The sequence below is a fragment of the Oenanthe melanoleuca genome, chromosome 7 (assembly GCF_029582105.1).
Source record: "Oenanthe melanoleuca isolate GR-GAL-2019-014 chromosome 7, OMel1.0, whole genome shotgun sequence".
In the NCBI taxonomy this organism is placed as follows: Eukaryota; Metazoa; Chordata; class Aves; order Passeriformes; family Muscicapidae; genus Oenanthe; species Oenanthe melanoleuca.
The window spans coordinates 160,035-175,659 of NC_079341.1; the positions used below are offsets into that span (position 1 = coordinate 160,035).

General features: G+C 53.1%; 1 pseudogene; it reads right to left on the reverse strand.

Annotated features, from left to right (window-relative positions):
* LOC130255594 (zinc finger and SCAN domain-containing protein 2-like) overlaps nt 1–15,625 on the reverse strand; it is a 61,337-nt pseudogene that overhangs the window by 17,711 nt on the left and 28,001 nt on the right.

The following is a 15,625-nucleotide window of genomic DNA, read 5'->3' on the forward strand; positions in this document are numbered from 1 at the left end:
CCTGGCAGGCCAAGAAATTATTGAAAGTGCTCATGGTGAAGTGCCAAATTCAAAAGCAAAAATGGGGGAATGTAAAGGGGAAGCACCTCACGTGAGATTGGACAAAGCTGTTTATGTCTTAAACTTCTTGTGTCCTTTGCCTGATTCACAGATGTATCCTATATTTCATGATTTTTCTTCTTTAAATTCTAAACAGCCGAATTTTCATAAGGATGTTAAGATATGGGTTAAGGATTTCATTACTGGAATATGGGCTGGCCCAGTGCAATTAATAACATGGGGGAGAGGGTATGCTTGTGTTTTGGCAGAGGATGGCCCTCGTTGGGTTGCTGCTCGCTGTGTTAAGCCGTACTTGGAGCACACCAGAAGGAGCAGGATGGATGATTCCACAGCCAAAGCAGAACGTGTGGGAGACACCGACCATCAGGTGGATTGAAGTGTGGACTCTGAAAGAACACCGTGTGAAGGTGATCACTCAGGGCAAGTAAAGGGGGACATCTGACTCAGGCTGAAAACACAAATTTAAATTGGTGGATGTTACCTTTACTTTGGGTTTTGTTCTCCTCCACAGAGAGGTTGGCAGGACTGAGTGATGTGTCTCGCACCATTTCCTTTCATACAGCATTTACTACCCCAAAAGACAGGAACTCAATGTACCTAGGGGAAAGGTATTGCTTTTGTATAAGGGTTGAATTAGTAGCTGAAAGCCCACACTTTAAGCAACTAGGTTTGCTTGCATTATGATAACAGCAGTCAGTTGTAAAGTGGATGCTGCTTAGTTCTAATTGGTGACTGGACAGATGACTTGGTCTTTTGGCCACAAAATGTAACTCTATGTGGAGGAAAATTTATTGAACTAAAAGTGAAGGTGTCATTCTGCCACAAATGTGTCATCAAGGGATTGTGAAGTCTGTAACTCTATTTGAAAGTTCATTTTCTATGTGTCTTCTTAATGTAATTTTTATTGATAATGCAAAGTTATGGATGCTGGGATTCTGAGAGTATATATTGTATGGATTTACCAGATTGCAATGAGTCAGTTTATGGGAATATTTTAATTTTAAAGATGAGAATAATTAAATGGTTTCCTTGAGAGTTGAGGTATTGCTTTGTCTCCCAGCTGTCTGCTTGGATTTCTGCAAGTGCCCTGCAAAATCCTTAGTAGCTGCACTCTTGGTTTAAATAAAAAAAAGGGGGCGGGGGGGGGGGGGGGGTTGGATTATGGAAGGGGATTACAGCTGGTCTGTGAGCCAGAGAAAGGTAATTGATAAGGTTTACTTCTGAAAGTAGTTTGGCCATTGGTATGGAGACTGAGAAGAGAAGAATAAAATAAGCAAGAAGAAATAAACCTGCAGCTGGAAAAAGTATTTTGAGAAAAGTTTTGTGAGAAACAGAGGTGGAGATGGTTTTACACCAATGAACTTTGTGTTGATCTACTGTAACCAATGAATAAAATGTAAACTTTGTAGAGTGTATGAAAGACAGCATGCTGTTCTAATAAACAGATTTTACCCTTCTGAAATGCAGTGCATCCTTTCATGTGTCACATCCGCCCCCACAGCGACACCCCAGTCCATCCCAGTCTCTCCCAGTGCTCCCCCACCTGTGCATCTCGGCCTCCTCAGGGCCTCCCCAGGCCCTCCCAGTGTCCTCACAGTCCTTTCAGTCTCACCAGTCTCTCCTAATTCCTCTCAGTCCACAGCCATTCCATTCCCAATCCACTCCCAGTCCTTCTAACTCCACTCCCAGACCTCCACCCTCTCCCCCAGTGCCCCCTCCAGTCCCTCCCAAGTCCCTTTCAGTCCAATCCCAGACTGACATCCCCTCTCCCAGTACCCTGATCCAATCCACTCCCTCCCAGTGTTCTCCCACTCTCTCCAGTTTCATGCCCAGTCCCTCTCAGTGCCACACCCTTCTCCCATTACTCCCAGTTCCCCTCAGCTGATCCCAGTGTATTCTCACTCTCTCCCAGTGCCCCCCAGTGTGTCCATCTCACTGTGGCCCTCGAGCTCCCAGCCCAGCCCTGGCTGCCTGCTCTGCTCTGTGATGGATTTCTACCCTGCCCAGATCCAGCTGAGGTGGTTCCAGGGCCAGCAGGAACTCTCAGGGCATGTGGTGGCCACCGACCTGGTCCCCAGTGGGGACTGGATTCTTTCAAGCTCCTGGTGCTGCTGGAAACCCTCCCCAGGTGTGGGGGTCACCTCCAGCTGCCAGGTGGAGCACATCATCCTGGAGCACCCCCTGAGCCTGCACTGGGGCACAGCCTGGACCCTGCAGTGCAAGGGCAGTGTGGAGGTACTGGGGGGGCAGGGAGAGGGACTGAGATGTCCTGGGAGTAACTGGGAGCAAGTTTGAGATAACCTGGTTTAAACTGGGAGAGGGGTTTCAGAGTTTAGAATGACTGACAAGGGGTTTGAAGGATGCTGAGGAGGGTGTGATGGGGTTCAGCCGGTCCTGATGGGCACTGGGAGGGAGTTTGGGGGTGCTGGGTGTAACAGAGTGGGATTTGAGTGAGCTTGGAGGGGCTGGAAAAAGATCAGGGATTGGAAAGTAGGGTTGGAATGAGGTTGCTTCTGCTAGGAAGAGACTGGAAGGAGTCTTGAGTCACGGAGAGGCTGGGAAGGGACTGGGAGAGGGTTTGGGAGCCCTGGGGTTGTGAGGGGCAACTGGGAGGGGGCTGTGGGATCCTGAGGGGACAGGAAAGGCTTTGGTGGGTCCCGGGGAGGCTGGTACAAGACTGGGAGGAGGTTTCAGGGGGTCCTCGGTGGGTTGGGGGTGATTGAGAGGTGCTTAGAGGGGCTTGGGGTGTCTGTGAAGGGATCTGGAGGATCCGGACCCTGCGGAACCCAATGATGTTGCCGCCGGACGCCGGATGCAGCAAAGTGCTGACCGGGATCGGGGTCTTCATGTTGGTCTTCGTCTTCGTGGCGCTGGGGCTCGGCTTCTATCTGAGCAAGAAGGTTCGGGGGGGTGCCGGGGGTCGTGTCCCCCCTGTCCCGGAGCGTGTGTGCTCCCCCCGGGGCCCCCAGCTCGGTGTCACCCCCTTTTCTCTGCCCACAGAGCTCCTGACCCAGCAGTGGCTGCAGCCCCTCCCCCTGGCCTCAGGCCCAGACAGGATCCCCCACTCTGTCCCCGCGCTGATTTTGGGGGGGTCGTGTGTACCCCAAGCCCTGCTGTCACTCTGCCCCCGCCCAGCTGCTCCCAGTGTTCCCAATAAAGCTTCCGAGTTGGATCTGGCTCTGTTTATAGGGTTATTTTGGGAGGTTTTGGGGGATTTTTGGTGAAAGGTCATTGACCAATTTTTTAGTGGTGGGGCTGGAGTTTTCTCCTTTTCTGAGATTTTAGGGGTGGCTGTGGCCAAATTCCTCATTTCCCACAATTGGTGGGAATTGGTGGTCTGGGATTTCCTAAACCTCACTCTTTAAGAAATTTTGGGGGGCTGGAAATGTCCAAAGCCCATTATACCAAATGGGCATCTGGACATTCCTAAATTCCTTTCCCCTAGGATTTTGGGACTCTGGGGGTGCCCAAATCCCGTTTATTCAGGATTTTTAGTGAGTGAGAGTTCCCACAATCCCGTTTTCCCTTGATTCGGGGTCTGGGAGTGTCCAAAATCCACTGTACAAAAGATTTGGGGAAATGTGAGTTTCCAAATCTGTTTTGGTTTTTTTTCCGAGGATTTTGCTGCTCTACAAAAACCCAAACCCAGGGACTCAAAATTTGGGGACGTAGGCATTCCCGAATTTCTTTTTTTCCAAGGAGTTTGGGGCGCTGGGCAGGTGAGAGCTCAGCTGTGCCCAGAAATGTGTCCCCAGGTACGCGAGATCTCAGCGGTGCCCATGGCGAGGGCTCGCCCGATGCCAGGAACCCCCCAAAGCCGCTCTGTCCCTGCCCCCGGCAGCCGCACAGGGGACGGAAAATGGAACCGAGGGTTCCTGGCTGGGGATAAGGATCGGGAGAGATCCCTCAGCAATGAGAGATTCCTCAGCAAACTCTGGCACGGCCCCCACAGAGCCGGCCCGGGCACGGCCAGGGAATTCAGCACCGAGCAAATCCCAGCGGGGCAAGGAGAGGGGAGAGAAAACTCTGCGAGTCCTTCCCGCAGCCAGCGGGGATCGCCCGGAATGGGGTCAGCGGGGCTCGGCCCCCCGGGGGTCCCTGGGGATCATCCAACACCGATCCTCCCATGGGGGATGGAGCTGGAGCAGAGCACGAAGCTCTTCCCACACTCGGGGCACTCACAGGGCTTCCCTTAGAATTCCTCCTGGAATGTAGGAAGTGTCTTCCAGTCACAAAATTCTCCAAAATAACAGATTCAGCCCAAAAAACCCCTCCAAGGTGTTCACCATCTCTGATCTCTTTACTTTGGGGTTCCAGAGGTTTCCCTTCCCTGGGATGATGGGGGTCCAATGGCTCCAGGGGTTCCCCCTTTTCCAGGGTCCTGCTTTGGGATGATCCAGGGGCTTTGGGGGGCCCGTGGGGTCCCTTCTTCACTGATGCCTCACTCTGAGATCCCTGGGATCCCAGGAGATCCCTCCTCTCCAGACTCCCCCCCTTTCCAGCCTGCCGGGGGCCCCCAGCTCTGGGATCACCCCTCTCTGCTCTCCCTGCTCTGCAGGTCCCAGGGGTTCCTCTCCTCTGCTCTCCCAGGGGTCCCCAGCACCAATGTCCTCCCCCTGCCGATACTGGGCATGGCCACATGGACCCCCAAAGATCCCCCCAAGGGGCTCAGCTTTGGGGTCCTGCAAGATCCAAACATACACACAGAAAAAAAAACCTCCAGGGACTCCAGATGATATTTCCGACTCAATTCCTCAATCTGCGAGCTCCAAACACACCCCAATAAAAAACCCTCTCAGAGACCCCCCCCCGATAGATTTGGGACGAGCTTTCCCTCCCCGCTCCCCTGCAGGATGCGCTGGGGGCGATGGTCCCGTGGCCGGGGGTGCTGCGGCCACAGGGGCCACTGGAACCTCCTGTTTCTCCTTCTGTGCTGCTCCTGCTCCTCCTCTTACTGCTCCTTTTCCTACCTCCCTCCTCCTCCTCCTCCTGCTCCTCCTCCTTCCTAATCCCACCTCCTCCCCAGTTTCTGTGCTCTGTATATTTAGAGTGGAGAACCTTGCTTGTTTTTAGAACTAGAACAAAGATCCCAGATGGAACAAGCCTTGCTGGTTTTAGTCAGAAGCATCAGTGAATAAAGCTCATGTTTCCTTTGGTTTTGTCCCGTCCTTGCTCCTCCTCAGTGTTCAGGCTGGACTATGAGGTGTCCTTGTTTGCTGCATTTTCAGAGTTCCTCTTGGATCCTTTGGGCAGTGGGCTGTGCCCTGGGAGGATTCTTTGTGCTCCTTTGTGACACAGGAGAACCTTCCAAGCGGTTTTTGTGTGAGCTGCTGCTGTGGTGTCACAGGAACATTGCCACATCCCAGCAGTGTTCCCATTGCTGTGGGACACAGAGGCCTCAGTGCCCAGAGCGGCTCTGGGTGCCTGCTGATTGCCGGAGGATCCTCCTGCCCGAGGCATTCCCAGCACCAGCCCAGCCCTGACGTGTCCTCCTGTGCTTGCAGGGGCCCAGTCTGCAGACATGTGCAGTGCAGCCACAACGATCCAGGCAAGTGGCTGCTGCAGTTTGCACTCTGTATTCTGTGGCTTATTCGGGGTATTTTCTAATCCACTTGGCAAGTAAGTCGAGTTTTTCCCTCGGTGCAGCATCTGTGGCTTTGGGCTTGCTGTGTGCTTTCTGTTCTTCTTCTTCTGGACCTGAGCTGACTTTGTAACCAAATTGCCATGAAGACACCATTGGTTTGGGAGAGCTCCTGCCAGCAGCTGCAGCTGGAAAAGGGGGTGTCTGCAGCCAGTGAGGCGTTTGCAGTGAGGCCTGGGGAGTTCTGTTCCCTCAAGCAGGGTGTCTGTGGCACTGGAGCCTGGAACTCCCCTGTTTGCTGCTCCAGCCAAGAACTGACACAGCCCAGCACTTTGTGCTGTTCTCTTGCTTGCTCTGTGAAGGGACTGTGGCTCCTGCAGGGATGCTGTGAAAGCAAAATGCTCCCTTGGGCTTGCCTTGCTCCGTGGCATTTCCCACCACAGGCAATTCTTTTCCTACCAGCATCTGGTTCATGTTCCCTCTCCCGTTGCAGGGCACCTCATGTGTGGATCCCAAGCAGCTCCTCCTTCGGTGAGTGGGAAGAAACCTTTGGTGTTCAGAATTGTGCAGCAAGTTGTGAGCTCTGTGTGTGGCAGCCCAGTGCCAGCTGGGAGGCTGAAGGAAAGTTCCTGTCAGGGTCTTTGCAGCAGCAGCAAAGGGATCCCTGACAGTTTTCTCCTTTTCTGCTGAAGAGTTTTAGAAGAGCTGCAGGTCTGGTTTTGCAGGCAGAAGATTGGCCTTAGGCATGGTGAAATATTGAATTCCCAACAATAAGTGGCAATGTCAACTTTAGCCCATTGTTAGTTTGAACAACTCTGAGCTCTGCTTCTGCTTAGTGCAGCTGGATGTGTGGCTGAGGATAAATAAGGTGATAACTGAGAGAACTTCCTGTCCCTCATGTTACAATCTGTCCACAGGGCACAAAAGCTGCATCAGCACCTCCTCTGGCTCCCTCTGCTTCCAAAGAGGAAGAAGGCAGCAGTGAGCTTCCCACTGCTCTGGGGGATGAGGGCAAACACCCCGTGCTCTGGGAATACAACAGCAAGGCTCCTGAAGTGTGGGACAAGAACAGTGGAGAACTCCTGGCGTGGGAGGAGGAGGGTGGATGTCCCCTGGCATGGGACGAGCACAGCCAAGCTCCCACGGCGTGGCATGAGGGTGACAGACATCTCCCAGTGTGGGACGAGGACAGAGGACATCCTGTGGCTTGGGAAGAGGAGGGTGAACATCTCCCAGCACGGGATGGGGATGGTGAATGTCCCGTGGCTTGGAAAGATGATGGAGAACCTGCAGCATTTTGGGAAGAGGATGGAGAACCTGCAGCATTTTGGGAAGAGGACAGGGAACCTCCCTCTGCTTGGGAAGAGGACACTGAACCTCCCTCCGCTGCAGGATCCTGGGCTGAGCATTGTGGCAGCAGCACAGCCCTGCAGCCAGAGGGGAGAGGGGAGTGGTGCCTGGTGCAGCTGAGTACGTCTGTTCTGTTCTGTGTGCCAGAGCAGATGCTCTGTGTGTGTCTCAGCATGAGCTGCACCCAGTGCTGCTCTGCAGCTGAGTGTCACAGAGCCATTTCTTGTCCTTCCCCAGCAGAGACCAAGGGGCTCACGGCCCCAGGGAGTGGGGCTGCATTCTGGCTCTGCTGCAAGGCAGGGTCTCCATCTGGGAGGGAACATCTTCCACGTGGTTTCTTTCAGGGAACATCGTGAGTGTGGGGGAGCCTGCTGAGAAACAGCTGGAACTGGAGCAGATTGGCCAAGGGTAAGTGCATGGCAGTTCCTTCTGCACAAGCAGGGCCCAGGAGTTTTGATGGTGCAGGATCAAGTGAGAAGTCAGGAGAGCCCCAAACACCTTCAGACACTGGGCTGTGATCCTGCTGTCTCTCAGTCCTGATCAGAATTGGTAACTGTGGTAAGAAGGCACCGTCAAAGGCGCCTGAGGCTGGCAGTGTCCTGCCTGCAGCAAGAAGCAGGACCTGGAAGTTCTCAAGGTGAACTAATAAGTGCTTTTTTCAGCACAGGTAGTAAACCCCATACATTCAGTAACAGACACAGAGCTGCTGCACTCGAGGGGAAAATGCATCACCTGCCTGATGGCAGGGTCCTTGTGGATCCTGCAAGTCTTAGGCAGGAAACGCAAAAGGATGAAATACATTCTTTTCCAGTTCTTTAGACACCCACCCCCCCACCTCAGGTTTTGAACTAAAGCAATTCAGTGTGGACATTTGGGATTTGCTCCAGCCCTTTCCCTTCGTGTTGGGCTCAGTTTTCTCTTGCACACCTTGCCTGGCAGATGGCTGGTGGCTGCTGCTCTGTTATTGGAAGGGTGGATGCACTCAGGTGTTCTGTGAATGCTGCAGGCTGCAGAGATCTCCTGTCTGGGCTGGCTTCACTCCCAGCCCCTAAAGCCTTCTTTCTTCTCTGCTGTTTTGTCTCCAGGCTTTCGGAGCTGTTTATAAAGGACTCGACAGGCCACGGGAGGAGAGGTCAGTGCCAACACGTCCAGCACGGCTGGCAGCTCTCGAGGGCTTTCCCCTCTGCTGGGAGCTGTGGCTGCAGCTCTGGGGGCCCAGCAGAGCTTTCCTGCACAGGCTGCTCCTCTGAAGGCAGAGCAGTGTCACCTTCAGAACACAGCTGGGACACACTTGCTCCCTCTGAAGTGCCCAAAGGAACGCAAGGAGGGCAGCGGTGTCTGTCAGAGCAGGACACGCTGCCTTGGTCTTCATATCTAAAACCATGAATGCTTCAGCTGGTGGGGACTGAGGCCAAATTTATCTTCATCCCAGCCTTGGACAGGAACACTATTTAGCAGTTTTTCCATCCTGTTTTTCATCTTCAAAATATACTTCTAAGCCTAATTAGGGAGAGATCCTGCTTGGGCTCAGTTTGGGGTTTTAGTCCTACTGCAGCTGTTCACAGAGACAGAGAGAGAGAAACGAGAAGATGGATGTCCAGAGCAAAGCTCTCTCCTGAACCCTGCAGTTGTGTTTGGGTCTGGTGTCAGTGACAGCCTGTGACAGTGGATGTCTGTGTTTGCTTTGTTGTGCAATCCCAAACAGAGCAGCAGCATTTGAAATCATGACCAAATCCCATAGAAGTGCTAAAGGGCTCTGGGCTGTTTTGCTCTGTTTCACAGGACCAGAATTACCTCCTGCTTGCAAAATGTGTTTAAATAATAATGATCATGATGATGTTCATCATCATAGTGGTGGTAAACTAAGGCCATTTGAGAAGACTGTAGGTGCAGAAAATGTTGTCAGAGCTTTGAGGCTGACAGCTGAGGGACCATTTCTGCAGAGCCTACAAGGCCAAATGTCTCTGGCCACGTGTCCTGTAAGCAGCCCCCAGTGAGCAGAGGAATGGGCTGTGGGAATGGCACTTGCTGAGCTCTGCTGTCCCATCCCAAGGCACAGCCTGGCTCCGTCACTCCAAAAAGATTCAATCTGTGTTTGCTGTGGTCTCCTGCCACAGACCCCTTCAGTTAAAGGTCTGCAAAGTCCCCTCAGGTGGCTATAAAGAAAATGAGTCTCAGAGAGCAGAACTGGGAACGAGCTATGAATGAGATCCTGGTCCTGAAAGGCAAGGAGAACCCCAACATTGTCAACTCTTTGATCAGGTGAGTGCTCCAGGTCTCATCCCGTGCAAGGGCCCTGTGTTAATCTTTCATCCATAGCCTGTAGCCTGTTTTGAAAAAGCCTGACCCAGCCATATCTTCCCAAAACAACAGCCTGGCAGTTCACTCCCCCATGCTTTTGTTTGGTTTTTTCTTCAAGTTGACCCCCTTTGCTGTGTCTTATGACAAGTGCTGATAAACCATGGCAGAAATTATTTCCCTTGGCTTCTTCTTCCCAAATCTTTTCCATTGCTGCATGTGCCAGGAAGTCCAGGTTTCCAGAAATGCCTCATTTGCCCATTTTTCAATGGCCTTGCCTGTTTCTGAAGGGACTTTGTGCAAGGTTTTGCAAACAGCTGATAACTTTTGTTCCAAGTGCTGTACAGCCTCCTTGCCTGGATAACTCTGCAGGTTGTGTTGCCTTGCTCTGGAGGGAATGGTGGAACTGATGAGTTCGGATGCTGAACCAGCTGGGGGCAAGTGTTGTGGCTCCACATTGGTCTGGGCTGTTGCTAAACTGCATTTTTCACTTGCTTGCCATCTAAGGCATCTCCTTTCTCACAGGTGTCTCCTCCTTCAGACTGTGCAGATTCCAAGGCCTGCGCAGGCTGGCAGGAATGTCTCTCCATCTGATTCTGTTCTCATTGACAAGTGACCTGGAAACAAAACTCCACTCAACGCTTTTCCATGGGGGAATTGAGCAGTGCAAATTCATCTCCCTGCCGCTGTTTTCCTCTTCCAGCTTCCTTGTGGATGAAGGTCTCTGGCTGGTGATGGAATACATGGATGGAGGAACTTTGCAGGACATTGTCAGGCAGACACACATGGCTGAAGGAGAGATGGCAGCTGTCAGTCGGGAGGTGAGGGATCCTGCTTGTGCTTCCCAGAGCTTGGACACCATGCTCCTTCCAAACAGGGTGTGAGAACAGGAGTGGCTCCATGCTCAGGGCTTTGTTTCTGTGTTGCTTTTATGAATTGGAGGAGAAAGAACCTCTGAAGTGAACGGCCTGCCAGTATCACTGCACTTCTACTCTGTCCTTGTTCTCTTTCCTGCTGTTGTGGTACTCTCTGTCTTTTTTGGATTTGATTTGCTCTCTGCACTGTCTCCTGGTCTGTCACAGCAAAGTTGGTACTGGGAGAATTCCAAACTGTCCTTTCTTGTGTGATGTATTCTGGCCATTGATTTTTACCCTTGTGTTTCTTGTTGTCTCTCAGTGTCTGCAGGGCCCAGATTTCCTCCATTCCAACCAGGTGATCCACAGAGATCTGAAGAGCTCCAACATCCTCCTGGGAATGGATGGCTCTGTCAAGCTGGGTGGGTGTTCCTGGCCAGGCACAGTCCTCCCAGGGTGCAGGTGTGAGGCTGTTTCCCAGTGAGGGCCAGAGCCCCACAAGTGCTGCTGGGGGCACTGCCCAGCCCCTGCTGCCAGCTGAGAGTGACTGCCCCGTGCAGAGAGCTCAGCAGAGGAGCAGGGTGTCAGCAGTGGCTTTGCTCTGGGAATGGCCCTTCCAGAGGGATGGCAGTTGGAATCTAAACTTCAAGGGAATCACTAAAAGCCACTGCATGAATGCTGAGGGTTTCTTTAAGGGTTCAGTTCCATCATTCCTTGGCCACAGACCTGAAGACTTTTCCAGCTGACTTCACTACTGCATTCTCAGACTGAGAGTGGGGAATCTTTGTGCTTGGCTTCCTCATCCCAGCTGTCTCTGACAGTGTTTGTTTCTGTCCTCAGCTGATTTTGGCCTCTGTGCTCAGCTCAGCCCTGGGCAGGACCAGCGCAGCTCCATGGTGGGCACTGCTCACTGGATGGCCCCAGAAGTTGTGACCAGGTCTCCTTATGGCCCCAGGGTGGACATCTGGTCCTTGGGCATCGTCACCATCGAGATGGTGGAAGGAGAACCTCCTTACTTCAAGCAAACATGGGCTATGGTAAGAGGCAAATTCTGCAGTGTTTGCAGAGGCCTGTGAGCACAGGGGGACCCTGCACTGGGAGAGCAGCTGGAGGTTTCTGCCATTGGGAAGGGAATTCCCAAAGCACTCGAGCCTGAACACAGATGAATATTCAGCAGTCTCCAGCAACAATTGGCTTTGGGTTTTCAGCTGTTGTAGCTCTTCCCTCTGTGAGGATGACCTGAAAATCTGAAACCAGTGTATCAGCTCTAATGTTATCTTGCAAAAACCCCCCAGATCAACCCCAAAAACCACCCCCAAACCCAACAAATTTTCTGAAGGAGTTTCTAAAAGAGGTTTTGCACTATGAACTCCCCCCTGATTTTTCTCACTGAGAAACTTGTCTAAAACATGAAGACGATTGCTTAACATCCCCATAGTCCAACATATTTCCTTCCTAGTCCAAGCTACTTTCTGTGATCAAGCATGAGCTTTCAGCAACCCAAACCTCCTGTTCCTTGCCTGGCAGTTTCTGGGATGGGGCATCAGGAATGCATTTACTTCAGTGTCAGTGGCACTGCAGACGTGTTTGATGTAAGAATCCTTTGAAATTGCACACGTGGACCACACTGACTCTTGAAAACGGCCTGTAAAGCTGGTGTCCGTATTTGGAGAAGCAAAATGTGCTATTCCTGATGGAGGTTCCTACTAACAAAGTCAGGCAATGAAACTGGCTCTCAAGGCAAGATCATTTGGATGTTGCAATGGCTGTGGCTGCATCTGGGTTTGGGGTTTTTGGCTGGCATAGAAAAATGAGCCAGGACCTGTGCCAGGGAGGAAACCGCCCCTGGAGCTGGGGCTGAGGCCCCGGGCTCGCTGTGAGCACTGGTGGGTGTGCAGGGAGCTGGCAGAGCGCCGCGTTTGCTGTTCCCGCAGCTCGTGCTCTGATCCGGCAGAACGGGACCCCGCAGCTGCAGGAGCCCCGGCGCCTGTCGGCTCTGCTGCAGGACTTCCTCGAGTGCAGCCTGGAGCCGGACGAGGAGCGGCGCTGCTCTGCCCAGGAGCTGCTGCAGGTGCTTGTCTCCCAGCAGTATCCGAACGACATCCCATAATCTCCAGCCTCGCTGCTTTTCACACGCAAAGCAAGCAGAATCCTCTCCTGCTTTGGCTTGGCTGGGACCTTTCGAGGTCACCTGGACCTGGTGACCCAAAGGAGCAGGGACATCTTCAAGTGGATCAGGTGCTCAGAGTGCTGCCTGATCTGGGCTTGGATGCTTCCAGGGAGGAGGCACCTCCCACATCCCGGGCACCCTCTCTCAGTGTTTCCTCACTCTTCCGGAAAAAAATTCTTCCTTAGACCTCATCTGAGCCTGCTTCCCTCTCTTGAGTTTCAAACCATTCCCCTTCATCCAGGAACTGGACTCTGGAATGTAATGGTTCATTTCTTTATTTTTTATCCTTTGGGCAGCACCCATTTTTATCATCAGCCAAGCCTCTCTGCACCCTGACCCCTCTGATCACAGCAGCAAAGCAGCCCCGGGTGCAGCAGAGATGAAGCACCTGAGAACAGCTTTGTGTTACAGTAGTTAGGACTAGTTAGTTATGGTAGTTAGCATTGCTAGTTAGGGTTGTTAGGACAGTCTGTTTGTTATGGTAGTTTTTTGAATAAAAACTCTCTTAAACCTCAACCCCTTTGTGTCCCTTCCTTCTCCCCCTGTGACTCAGCTGCTCCGAGAAATGCAATGGGAGAGTGAGCCCAGCCTGGCCAGAGCTGAGCCCCAGCAGAGCCTGGAAGAGCCCAGGGCTGAGCCCCAGCAGAGCCTGGCAGAGCCCAGAGCTGAGCCCCAGCAAAGCCTGGCAGAGCCCAGAGCTGAGCCCCAGCAGAGCCTGGCAGAGCCCAGAGCTGAGCCCCAGCAAAGCCTGGCAGAGCCCAGAGCTGAGCCCCAGCAGAGCCTGGCAGAGCCCGTAGCAGCCTTAGCACCTGCAGAGTCAGCCTGGATGGAGGCACTTGGAGCCTTCTCTTCTCAGCCGACTCTTGGTACAAACTGTGAGTGCTGGAAAATGCCACTGGTTCTGTGAGAGGGCAGAAGGGGCCTGGGGAAGGCCCAAGTGCTCCATGCAAGGGAAAAACCCGCCCACTGCTAGAGAAAAACCACGCCTTTATCCCCTCCCACAGTGACCAAAATATGGAATCCTAAACCAAGAGGGGAAGGGGAGCAGCCCTGGACCTTCTGCCCCTGCGACCCAAATCATCCCGCGGGTTCTGGTTTCTGTCGGGCTCCCTGTCCCAGCCCAGCCCCAGCCAGGGCAGGAATGTTGCTGTCTGATTAGGAACCGCGAATAACACAGCAACACACACCACTGCTTCAAAGTAGCAAGAAGAAGCAATTTATTGAAAATCCATCGCATTGATACAAGATAGACCGAGCAAAATGAAGTGGAAAAGGCTCATTGGTTTAAGAACTCAACACTTTTTTAAAAACGTGTTTTTTGTAAAACATTACGAGACACACACACGGCTTTGTGATCAACAACAGGTGTTCATCTATGTTATTCTTTTTTTTGTTGTTTACCTCTGCAAAAACTCCCCAGCTTCGGAAAGGTCCGAGCTGTAGCTGAGAAAGCCAACAGCCTGGGAAAAATCCCAGTTGGATTTTTCCACGAGCCTTCAGCAGTGTCTACAGAGGGACACGCATTTGGTGCTACCTGCGAGTGCAAGCAGGGGAGGGGCTCCGGCAGTGACGGGTGAAAGGAACAGTGTGAATGTGACTGAAACAAACCACGGGAATCTCCCTAGAAACAGCGCCAGGGACTTGTAGATAAGAAATAACGAAAGATTGTCACTTCTAGAAAATGGTACTAATTGACATGGACTGCTGTTCAGCCAAGGGCATGTTAAATTCTTGAACTAGAGAAGAACAAAGACTTAAGAGAATTATGAATATTGTTTTGTTCTACTTAAAAAAAAAAAAAAAAAAGCGGGTGTGTGTGCATATTGGAGGGGGAGATGCAGTATAGACAGATCGGGGAGTCCTGAACCTTCCGGGGACAGGGCAGCCACCTCTGTACTACAGACAGGAACCGGGAAGCAGCGACATGATCTAACTGTGACCCCCATCCCCGGGGTGGGGACAGGGAGGGAATGGAGAATAAAGGGAAATCCGGGATGGAGAGAAGGGTGAGGGGAAGATGTTTCCGTAGGAATTATTTTACCTTTCATTCTCTTGCTCTGACTTGTTTGATAATAAATTCAATTAATTACCCCAAGTCAGGTGTGTTGATCAGTGATTAAACTCCCCCCGCCCCCTCGAGCCTTTCCTAGTGTGTTCTGTTTCCTGTCCAGGGTGAGGAGGGAAGTGACAGAGAGATTTTGGCCTCTCTCAGCATCCCCTGCCCGGCCAGGGCTCCTGCAAAGGCTGCAGGTGGATCCTGGCTGCGTCCCGGCTCCATCCCGGGCTCAATCCGAGCTCCCACCGCCCTCAGCTCCCGCTCACCCCGAGCTCCCGGCGGTTCAGGGCAGCAGCGGTTCCTTGGCCCGATGCCCAGGCCGGGCCCAGTGCGGCAGCCGCTCCTCAGGCGAGGTTTCCGAGAAATGGCGGAGCTCGGGGAAAGGGAGGGGAGTCCGTGCCGTGCGCAGAGCCCGCTCCTTGCTGCGATTGGCTGATTCTGCCGTCACTCCTCGTTCTCGCGCGCTGATTGGGCAGAGCGGGACAATCCCCGCCCCTGGCCGGACAGCGGGGTGTGCCGTGCGCAGCAAAGGCGCCATTGTTGGAGCGTCTGTGCGGGCCCGGGGGAGGCGGCAGCGGCCGGAGCGCGGTGAGGCGGCGGCGGCGGAGCTCGGAGGGGACGGGGCAGCCACCTCTGTCCTCCCCACAGAGCCCCCTGCCGCCCCCTCCGCCCGCAGCAAGCCCCGAGGCCCCGCAGAACCGAGCGCGGCTCCCGCCTGCGCTGGGGCCGCCTCCGAGCTCCGCCGCCGCCTCACCGCTGGTTCCCAGTCACCCCCTGTGTGATCCTGGGCATTCCCAGTATGTTTCAAAATAACTCCCAGTAGGATCCCAGTTGCCCCCAACATGGTCCCAGGGGATCACAGTCATCCCTGGTGTGGTTCCTTTCACTCTCAGTCCCTCTCAGTAAGAGTTCAGTGCGACCCCAGTCACTTCCAGTGCGAACCCAGTCACACCTTCTATGATGCCATTTGCCCCCGCTGTGGTCCCAGTTGCTCCGGTATAAGTCCAGTCACCCCAGTATGATCCCAGGAACTCCCAGACACTCCCACTATGAGTCCGGTTTGATCCCTGTCACCTCCAGTATCATCCCTATAACTCCCAGACAACTCCCAATACTACACCAGTCACTCCAAGTGGTACCCTGTCGGCCGCAGTATGATCCCAGCATGGGCCAGCTGCTCCCAGCGTGATCCCAGTTGCCCCTGCATTATTCTAGTTTCTGTTATTCACCCTTACTACAGATCAGATCACTCCGAG